This window comes from Bidens hawaiensis, unplaced genomic scaffold (genome assembly GCF_021521415.1).
Source record: "Bidens hawaiensis isolate Kalapana, Puna unplaced genomic scaffold, B.hawaiensis_p1.1 tig00011311_1, whole genome shotgun sequence".
Classification (NCBI taxonomy): domain Eukaryota; kingdom Viridiplantae; phylum Streptophyta; class Magnoliopsida; order Asterales; family Asteraceae; genus Bidens; species Bidens hawaiensis.
Window position 1 is genome coordinate 230,629 of NW_027491882.1, and position 11,351 is coordinate 241,979.

General features: G+C 34.2%; 2 pseudogenes; both read right to left on the reverse strand.

The window, feature by feature from the left end:
* Nucleotides 1-1,263: 1,263 nt before the first annotated feature.
* On the reverse strand, nt 1,264-3,282 carry LOC143537732 (putative clathrin assembly protein At1g03050 pseudogene; annotated as a pseudogene).
* Nucleotides 3,283-7,375: 4,093 nt separating this feature from the next.
* LOC143537723 (glycosyltransferase BC10-like) lies at nt 7,376-8,587 on the reverse strand (annotated as a pseudogene).
* Nucleotides 8,588-11,351: the final 2,764 nt, after the last annotated feature.

Sequence of the window (11,351 nt, forward strand, 5' to 3'; positions counted from 1 at the left end):
ATCTTTTCTCAATAAAAAAGCCAATGAATGTACTGAAACGTTATAAAAGAATAAAAACTAATAAAGGAAATTCCTATTTTTGCCTTGTTTTTGGTTTCCAGTTGCTTTATGGTGGAAGTGGAGAGTAAAGATTGGAGACGGATATGGAGCAACTAATGTGATATGGACCGAGCATTGGGCTGGAGGTTTGGACTTTAGAAGCGGGATTAAAACTAGGAATTATAGGCCTATTTAACATTTTATGGTTAATTTGGGCCTACGACGCTTACACAAATTGCGTTAGAACACATTTGCCATATTGCCACTTTATGGATCTGCGTATCGTGACCTTAAATCTAAGGAAGACACGGTTCAAATCACAAAGGCTAATACTTAATGATTATTGTGCGGTTCCATTTAATGTATTTAAATTGGCCTTCATTTCATGTATATATGCATCAATTTAAGGTATTTCTAAGTAAAACTTTGAGTTTAAATTTGATTTTGGTTATTAAAGGAACCAAAAATTAACCGAACAAACCGAGCTGATTTATAGAAAATCGATTGGTTAATTTATTTTAGGGAATAACCAAGCCAAATCAAACCAAACCGTGCACACCCTATTGTTGTGAAAAGTGCCTGGTTATTATGAATTATCGATTTGAATTTTTGCTTTGTAAGTTTATGCCATTAGGTTATGATCTTGGAACCTGTTGTTTAGATTTTAATTTCGCTAATTCACGGTTAAAAATTTTACTTGAGGAACTGTCCCAAGAAAGGTTTTTTTAACCTTTACTCATTGTGTCATTCCAATTGGTATCAATAGGGCTAGCAGGTCTAATCCACATTGAATCAGTTCGCACATTCACGTTTAGTGTAAATTGCATTATGTTTACACTTAGCATCATCATTAGCATTTGTGATTGTCAACATGGTGTCAAGACTCTATCATCATGATTCCTCATCGAATAAGAAAGCCTACCATTGTTCACCGGCTAACTTTGTATATTTTTTTGGAACTAATTTCTTCATGTTGCAATATAAATCCATATTAGAATAACTTAAAAGTTAATTACTCAACACTAGATTTAAAAAAAAAAGACACAAACTCAAAAAAGAAGATATAATAGTATGATGAAGCCGTTATGTTGTTACAATCCACTAGCTTATACATACTTTTGGTGTTTTGTCTGCTTTCTTTTTTAATTAAATCAAGGGGATAAGGCTAGCTAGGGTTCATAAGAGTACTGTTCACATACACACACACATATATCAACCCAATTTTCATATACATATGGTAGCCATTCCTACTTGTCCTTGATATTGTTGCCACATCATCTGCTCTTCCGTTAGTAACCTTTGTTTCTTCTCAATATCCGACATTTGCACGTATGAAGGTGGCGGCACTGCAAATGACGCGGCAAAGGGGTCTTCACCCGGTGAAGTGCCGTTGGCTGAAGTTGAAGGTAGCAATGCTAGCGGTGCTTGCATTCCAGTGGTTCCAAATGCGACAATGCTTGCACTCCCTGAATTAATAGCAGTTTGTGTTGCTCCTTGATGGTACATCTCCTCAAGAAGCAATGCATCTAATCCTCCATGAAGGGATGGTTGTTGTTTTGATAATTGACTCGCTGTTTGAACCAGAGCCGTTTCCCAATCAGCAGACTCGTCGAAGGGTTCCCATGGTTGAGTTGCAGTTTTCTCTATAGTTTCAGTTACTAAACCATAGCCGAATAATGCTAGAGCCATTTGGTCAGAATGGTCTTGTATTGTTGGGGCATCATCTTCAAAACATAGCAAGTCGCCTATATCTTGAGTCTTTGTCTCTTTATATTCTTCAGTTATTGGCATTGGCTCAACTAAAATAAGATGTTGTGTAACCTGTGGTTCTGCTTTTGGTTCTGGTTCAGGTTCAGGTTCAGGTTCTGGTTCTGATTCGCGTATTGGTTCAGGCTCAGGCTCAGGCTCAGGCTCAGGCTCGAGCTCAAGCTCAAGTTTTGGTTCGTGAATAAGCTCATATTGCTTTAATTCTATCTTTTGTTTGATAAACTCTTCCATTTCATCTAGTTTCATTTGTGAAATCTTGGTTATCTCTGGATAATCTGAAGTCCTTGCAATGTTGGCATCATTGCACCAATAATAAAAACTGTCCAGTTCGTCGTATTGCTTTGCCACTCGACAGAATATCTCAAACACATCCATGGAGTCTACTATATCGAGTTCTTCAAAACGATCTAGCAATATAAACACTATCTCCATTATCTCGTGGTAAAGCTGGAAGCTTTGTTTAACAAGTGGATATAAAGCCATTGCCACAATCCTATTATTGTTTGCAGCACCTGAATCATCATCAACAGGGATATAAAATCATCATTTAGGGTGCTTACTTGACAAGTATATGAAATAAAAAAAATAAGTAGAAAGTAATAATAGTTGAATTAAACTGTTGACCCATAGAAAGCAGACTAGTAATGTTACCTGTAGGTTGGCAAGCAAGAAAGGAATCAAGTTGTTTCATTAAATGTTGTATCCGTGAACAAATTTGCATGTTTTGCATATTCCAAACTGGACTTGTTCCAACCACAAGGGTTCCAGGGCTTAGATGCACATCTTCGCCCTCTGTATGCGAAAACATCCCATACCTTCCCTCGTATTCTTGTATCGGGGAATTGAGCAGCTCAAGTAGATACAAAGCATAGGCTCGTACGAAAGCCGAAAAATCTGATGAATTAGCCCAAGCCGCATCTTGAAAGTTTGACATGTCCAATATGTGTGTGCCATTAACATTTGTTGCTAAGAGAACCGCTTGCATAAAATCCGGGCTTCCTGCTTGGACAAGACGTTGGATCAAGACGAGTGCTTTTAAGGCCACAACCCAATCTTTAGTCTTGCATAAGCGTTGAGAGATGGTTGCAACACAAGAGGCGGCATGATTATGCGAATATGACGCGAGGGTTAAGATTTCTTGGATGTGGTGCTCTTTTGCTAGACAAGCTTTGTGACCCGTGGCCTTAACAATAGCAACTCGAAGATCCGAAAAGGTTGCAACTTTGGCTAGGGTTAGACTGGTGTGATCCTTGAATACGCCAAAGGCGTTCCTGAAGTTGCTTGATTCCATTGGAGATGATTCAACCGCTGGTTGACGTAATTTTTAATGAACAAATGGAGAATCTCCCTCGAGAGGCAGATTCTCCAATTGGTTGACTTCTTTTTTTGTTATCAGGTGTGACTTAGAATTTATTCTTGTTAACAATTGAAGAACCTCTATGGAAGAACAACAATGTTAACAAGATTCAATTTGAATTTCTTCTCTAATGTGTTGTTATTTCTGTTTAACACATTGTTATCTTAATTTTGGATGTATTTTTCTTTAGCCTTGGCATTGGATACCATAAATCTCCCTTATATTAAGCATGATAATGTGGACCATTGTGAGGAAGATAATGAGCAAAATGGCATCATGTCCAATTTTATCCAGTTTGTTAAAACGTGTTTGTAACTGGAAAACAAAAACTTAATTAGCATGTGAGATCAAACTCATTGTTTTTTAACATCAATTAAATGATTCGGCCTTCGGCCGTTAGGAAATTTGCTTGTTTCAAGGCAGCAAAATTAGTTATGGTCGTCTAATCCGATAATGATCAAATTCGTGTTGACTCGAAGCGACACCTTGTGGATCTCACCTTGTCGTTTTTCATTTTTTTTTACTAATTTATTTTTTGGGTTTGTTGTCATTAATATAATGAACCTAACTAATACGACCTAAAATAGTCTAGGAATAAATTCACACACACACAAAAAAAAAAGACTAGTAAAATCAAATTTTGTCAAAGAAGTCAGAAAATTCAGTTAAATTAAAATTTTCTTTTTGACAGCTTAACATTTGAAAGACATGCTAAAGTTGGTTGTATGTACTACGTAGTAACTCATATATACAGTTCAAAGAAACATATTAATATATTTGGCTCATACACCTTTAATCCGTGCCCAGTCCTTTTCACCCATTTTAGTGAATTTTTTTATTTGCTTTTGTACTTCTCATTTCCTCCTACTTATATATTTCTCACATTCCCTTCTCCAAATGATGTGATATTAGTATTCGGTTGAACTTGTAGATTTGTTAAATAAGTAACAAAAACGCAAGGGTTTAGATGATTTGCATAATTCTTTTTTATTTTTTGAAATAATCAACATACTCATATAAGAGCAATGGTTAATATACGAAAGTGATGAGACTAGGTCTCAAACGGGATACGAAAGCATGACTTGTTCAGACGATGGACAATGCCTAAAAGGGAATATATATGAAAATATGGCATGTTTGGTTGGAATCATGAAGACCATGTGTAGTGAGGCGCCATGGGAGTTTTGATGCCCCCATAACTCCCTCAACACCCCCATGGGGCATTATGGATTAAATTATATCTGATTTCATTAAAAAATATGAATATCTTGATTATGTTGACATAAATACATGCATATTTTTAATCCTTATAATTTAGGTAATTAGTTATTTGATTAAATAATGGATTAATATGTTTTGATTAAACTGACATAAATATGTTTTCATTAAAAAAGAATAGTACTTTGAGCAGCAAATTTATGTTTTAAATGAATATTCAAGTGTCATGTGTCTCGGTTATTTTATTTTACTAGAATATGTAAAAATAGTGTATATATTGTGAAAATAGATAAGATAATAAGTTAATAACTAATGACATAACACCTATGTAGATGACAGAAGAAATGAATGAATTGTTTCTGAAATCCGTCAACTATAAAACCTACCTTTATACCGAAATATAAGCCTTTATTACTATGCTAACATAAACAAGTATATTAAGGGCAAAAAAAATATAGAATATATAAACAAGCAAAAGCATTTTGTTATGAAAAAAAATTATAAAAGGTGATTATTTTAAATATATAATGTTGAATATAAAAAAAAATTCATAAACTATAGGGTTAAAACAAAAATTCGCGAAAATCATTGAAACTCTATAATAACCATTGATCTTGATGGATGGTTGAGATTGGATGAATCATAAAAGTACTATTATGTAATTAAGTATAACATGAAAAAGGTACAAAAGACCACTTAGTCAATTTAAATTTTTTGCTTTATGTCACTAATAAGCATTCATGCAGACACTCAGAACATCATTTCATTCTCATATTCCAGGCAGATTATATTTTCAAAAATCAAACTTCTCACAAAATCAAACCTATTCATCTTCTTTTTTGGTGGAGAGAGAGAAACTCCTATAGCATTTCCAAGAAAATAGAAGCCGGAAAGCTGAGAACTCGTATCAGCAACTACTTAATCGGTACGTGTGGGTGCATTTTCGTCCTTAGTGCGCGGTGTAATCGATTGTTGATTTTGGTGGTTTCACATATGATTGTTTTATATAAAATGTTTTGATTTGTCAGTTTTTCAGTGTTTTTCTAGATTCATCAACCAAAAAAAAAGATTAAAAATCGATTATCGGTTTAGGGGTTCAAATAGTAGTTAGGGTCGTAATCGAAATTTAGGGTTTCTAGAAATTTGTTGAGGGGTAATGATTGTTTGACAGTATAATTTTTGGGTTTTTTTTTTGTTTGACAAAAAGTTGGTTTTTATAAAACAAAATTTAGAAAAAATTTGTAAACAAACCAAATGGTTTTACTTTTCAAGATCAATTTTAGATGTAAGTGATAATTCAGTGAGTTTTTTGGCGTTTTGATAGTATTTTCAATTTATTCATATAAAGTGAATTTTACGCTAAATTTATTGAAATTTGCTATATTTAGAATAGAAAATGAGTTTCATTCTTTTTTTTATCGACAACCCTTAAAAAGATTCAAATTTTTTTAGTTTTTATTGCGATTTTTGAAGAAATCTTGAATTTTGTATTAAATCTTCATCTTATTTTGTACCGGAGAAAATAAGACTGGTGGGGTGGTCTTCAGAGTTTATACGTAATCGTATGTTTTTTAAATGAATGTTACTGTTGTTTAGAAATGCATGTTTTTAATATTCAAAAGCGTATGGTAGCTTGTCTTAGAGTTTTTAATGTACAAAAAATATGTTTTTTACTGGAATATTATTATTCAATTTTTTTAAAATATAAACATATGTTTTTTAAAACATATGTTATGTCTATCTATAAATGTATGTTTTAATGTGTAAAAACATATGTTTATATATATAAACTATCTGAAAAAATCATATGAATTACGCATATGGATTTTGGAATATGGATATGATCACGTAGACTTAGCAATTTGAAATTATCTTTAACAAAGACTAGTTTTTGTATTTCTTTTAGTTGCTTCAATTTAAATTTTAAAGAGGAAAAAGAATAAACAAGCAAACTAATATAGCTTTAAAGTAAGTACTCTTTTGAGTTGTTTTCCCAAAATCTGTTGGAATTTTCAAAAAAAAAAAAGTGACAGTGGTGATGAAGGGCGGTGGCGATGATATCAAGGAGGTGGTGACAGAGGACGACGGTGGTGATGATCGCAAAAATGTGTGACGGAGGGCGGCGATGATTGGTAATATGCAAGATTTCTTAAGCAAAATTAACAAGATATTTGAAAAATGAAAAAGAAAAAGTGTAAAAGACAAAAGTCAAAAAGGTGGTTGAGAAAAGACATACAGTATAAAAAGATTCATTTTTTCATGTTTGAATTAAAAAAATATAAAAAGGAAAGGATGAATAAAAGAATTAAAATGGCAAAATGCCTTTATAAATATAATACAATGAAATATTGAACCATAGGGCATCTATGGTCATATACTTCACCTATGTTTCAATCAAATATATCTCCAAGTAATGGAAAAAAACATGAAATTTGATGACTTTTGTATCTACCAGCAAAACTTAAATCAAATACGTTTTCAATTGATTAAAAAATCATGAAAATTTAATTAGTTTTGTATTCACCAACTCCCTAATCTAAAAAAGGGGAAAAATAGCAAATCCATTTATAAGAATATAAACTATATTCAATAAATGTGATGCAATATTTAAAAATTTATAAATGGTTTAGAAATATTTAAAATGTGGAATTTATATGGTACATAGATTTGTATAGAACTATTTAAATGGTTTAGAAAAGAATACATGATATATACATTAAAAGGGGTTGTTTATCAAAATGAATTATTCATTAATGTATATCGAATTAACAAGAAGTGTTTCAAAAGAAATTATTATATTTAATAAAACACTAAAATGTTTCAAAAATATTTTGATATTGTCTATTCAAATTCTTTATTTGAATATTTGTGAGCAGTGTAAGATATAAATTGTTATAAATAAAAAGAATTAAATAAGGCTGAGGGGTGTGGGGCTTCATAAAGCACGGGTTTGTTCCCGCTTTTGCCAGGATTTATTACCTTATATTCACTCACATTAATCTCAGAAAATCACGTCATCAGCTATATCCATCAACCCACCCACCATATCCGACCCGAACTTCCTAGCAAACAGAAACGGGTCATTCCGTCTCGTCACAGACACATCTGAACCGTTGATTTCCTCATCACCATACCTCGGCCTTCGTACACGGATGGCTCTGATTAACTCCGGGCCCACTTTCGATCTGTGAAACGCACGCGGGTGACCGCTATGACTACCCTTCCATTCAACGAACGTCAGCGTAGCTGGCACGCATCCACTCCTGTCTACCATGGACATGAGCGTAGGCAAGTAATGCTCCTCAGGGTAACAGATGTGCACATTCTTATGCAAACACGGCAGTTTAAACTTGGACCATATACGCGTGTCGTTCACTGCCACCGTGGCATGCCGACGTGTCAAAACCGAAAACTGAGACCCAATTCGGAATTCCTCAAACGGTACTTCCGGTAGCATCACCGTGTACCCAGGCGCCGTCCATCTCCACCACGCGGTGGTCTCGTTGTCGAGGAGTTCGATGAAGCTGTGCTTCGACTTTATTAATGTTTTATAAGTGAAATCGAACGAGTGAAGCGGGATGCAAGACGGGGAGAGTAAGGAGAACATGTAGTTTGATGGGTCGTGTAGTAGGGCGTGCGCGAGTAGCCGTCGGTGAGCTGCGGCGAGTGAGGGGGTGTGGCGGTGCGTGGGTTTGGATGGGATGGTGCGGTTGGCGAACACGCCTTGGTAAAGAAGGTCGTCTCGGAGGCTAGGGTCGGAGTGTATGTATATGTTGTATAGATTGTCGTTTGGTTCGGTTGAAGTAACGTTCCCAGAGTGGAGCTAACGGCAATGGTCCCGTGGCTAGAAACATGAATGCGAGCTTTTTCGGTGCTCCGGGTGGTGGGTTCGGGTTGACCCGAGACGCCAGCTGGAAAAGTGCGTTATCATCATCAGCATCATAATCATCAACATTATCGCTATAGTATCGGTATTGGTCTCATTATTATTATTATTATCATAATAATAGTCATCACCGACAACAATCTTTTCTATAAATGGTGGTGGAGGTGGCGCGGGTGTAGGTTTTATGGGTGGTGATGAAATGGGGTTTTGGCGGATGTAGGTTTTATGAATGGTGGTGGTGGTGGTGTTGATGGTGAAAATGATGCAAGAGGAAGAGTAAGAAGAAGAGCGCAAAGGAGGGAGAGAGGGGTGGGAGACATGAGGAGTTGTGGTTGATATGGGATGTTGAAATGGAAGCATACTACTAACGTTTGGTTGAAATGGAAGCATACTCCAACTCAAATGAAGTTCGAGTTCCCATGATATATATACTCTATTCTCGAAGTTAATGGTGTTACTTTATGCACCCTGGCATAAAACACCCTAATCTATTTTCATTATTATATCATATTAAAATATTATAAATAAATACAATCTTTCTTTAATTATTGCTTTTCATAAATGTAATCTTTTCTTTAATATCCTTTTCCTATTTTCAATTTTTTTCCTGTTCATATTAAATTTTCAGCTATTAAAAAAGATAATTTTGGTTAAAAACAAAAACTATATTAATGTCATTCAAAAGATTAAAAATCTCTTAACTGACAAGTAACATAATTTATAATGGTTATACGCAAACATATTATATAAATTTATAAATTACAGAGGTAAAAATTACAATTTAATTATAAATCATAATTCACGTAAGGTTATTTTTAACGACGAATTTCTTTTCATTTTTTTGTCGTATATGAGACTTGAATACAAAATCTCTTAACCCAAAGTCTTTAAAGGCTTAATTATAAATCATTTAACACTGATACAAACAAAATGATATTTCTTATATAAACATAATTGATGACATCAAAAATATGAGGTAAAAATTAACAATTATCTTCTATGTGTATGAAAGCTTTATTGCGACTACAAGGATTGTGTTGCTTATAAGATTCTAGATGTTGCATATACATGTTGACGTTTTTGAATGATATGGTTTTTGTTGGATATAAAATAAATTAAAATATCATATTTTTTGTAAATAAAGATAATCAACAACTAGGAGTTTTGGCTTACTAAACAATCTTGATGCAAATAACAAAGAATGAAATCCCGATAACTGATTTTGCAATATTTGGAGTGATTTGGTATTGAGAAAAGTTCCTTTTATAAGATTAATAGAATAATTAATTTTCTTTTTTGAAAATTTGTTGTTCGATGGGTGATAAGTGTTAAGTTGGCGGGAGTAAAAATTAATAGCATATATATGTAAATACCTGGTCAACAAAAGTAATTAAGAAAGGAAAAAGAAAAATGAATAACTATCTAAAGCTAAAATTCTATTGGCTAATATGATTCATATTAATTATTATTAGTAGATTAAGGTGTTAGTAGAAATTTGACTTGGGTGGAGATAGAAAAACCCAGTAAACTCTTGGCATATGAAAATACATATCCTCATTCTAACACATTATTACCGGTATGCCTAAAACCATTTCAAACAAGTTTTTTTTTCAAATAAGAAGCAGTTGTATTTACATATCGTATAGAGAATAAGTTTTATTAGGCGTGTAAACGAATCGAACATTCGGTGAACATTTGTGAACTGTTTGGCGGGAAGTTCGTTTATTTAATAAACGAACGAACTTGAATAAAAAACTTGTGTTCGTTTAATTAAACGAACGAACATGAACACATGTTCCGTTCGTTCATTTATGTTCATGAACGTTCGCTTATTTATGTTCATTTATGTCTATTCATTTATGTTCGTTTATGCTTAAAAGTTTTATATTTGTTAATTTGTGTTCATTTAGGTGTTTTCATTTAAGTTCGTATATGTTTGTTTGTTCATTTACCTTTGTTCATGTATGTATGTTTATCTTTGTTCAGTTATGTTCGTTTAAATTTTAAACAAACGAACACAAATGTCCCTTTTTAAATAAACGAACATGAACATAAATATTTGTTCAGTTAAGTGTCTGTGTTCTTTTAAAGTTAAATGAAAGAACATGAACATGCCATTTTTCGTGTTCACTCGATTCGCTTACAGACTTTCATTATTAACATTGATGAATACATCAGTCTCAATCTCTAGGCTTTTCCGATTTTATTTGTGTTTGTGAACCATTCATGAACACATTAATTTCCTTATTGAACGAACACGAACATAAAATCTCGTTCGGTAAATGTTTGTGAACACATTATTTTCTTAACGAACGAACATGAACAAGGCCTTGTTCGTGTTCGTTCAGTTCGTTTACAGCCCTAAGTTTTATTGATGCAGATCAACAAAATACGAAAGGAATTTGTAATCTACTTTAAATTGGAAATCAACAGGCCTTAGACACGGTATTTAGATTATTGACGAAGTGAAAATGTGTTTCAGGATCATGTTTTGAAGAAACACTAATCGACCCCGGGCAGATTACGGATAATCTAGGGGTTAAATAGATGTTTCCCACGAGGGTTAGGTCCGGCAAAGAAGGATGTTCTTCAGATGACCTGCAAAACAAACACCGTGAGCTCGTCACTGAGAAGGGGGGGTTCCTCCTTGTGACCACCCTCCGGCGTGAGAATCAGACTAAATTGCTCTGAATATAAGTGTATATTGAGAGAAATAGCTAGTGAAGGTAAAATACCAGGTGATCCTACCGTTCCAAGGTGTTGGAGTATTTATAGCCGAAGGTAGGTTTCCAAGCAGGTATAGCCAGCTGTATAATATTCCTGTTCTACCAAATACGGGCTACGCACGTGCCATGCTGGTTGGTGGGTAGGCAGCGGCTGATAGTGACCAGGCCGGCTGTGTACTATTCCTTTTCCACCAACTGCAGGCTATGTGCGTGCCACGACAAGGGTTGGTGAGTAGGCAGCGGCTAATAGTGACAAACAGTACTAGAGCATGCTACTGAGGTAAATGTGTGGGTGATTTGAAGTTCCACCTCACCGTTACCTTGCGGGTGTGCTACTGAGGTAAAGGTGTGGGTGATT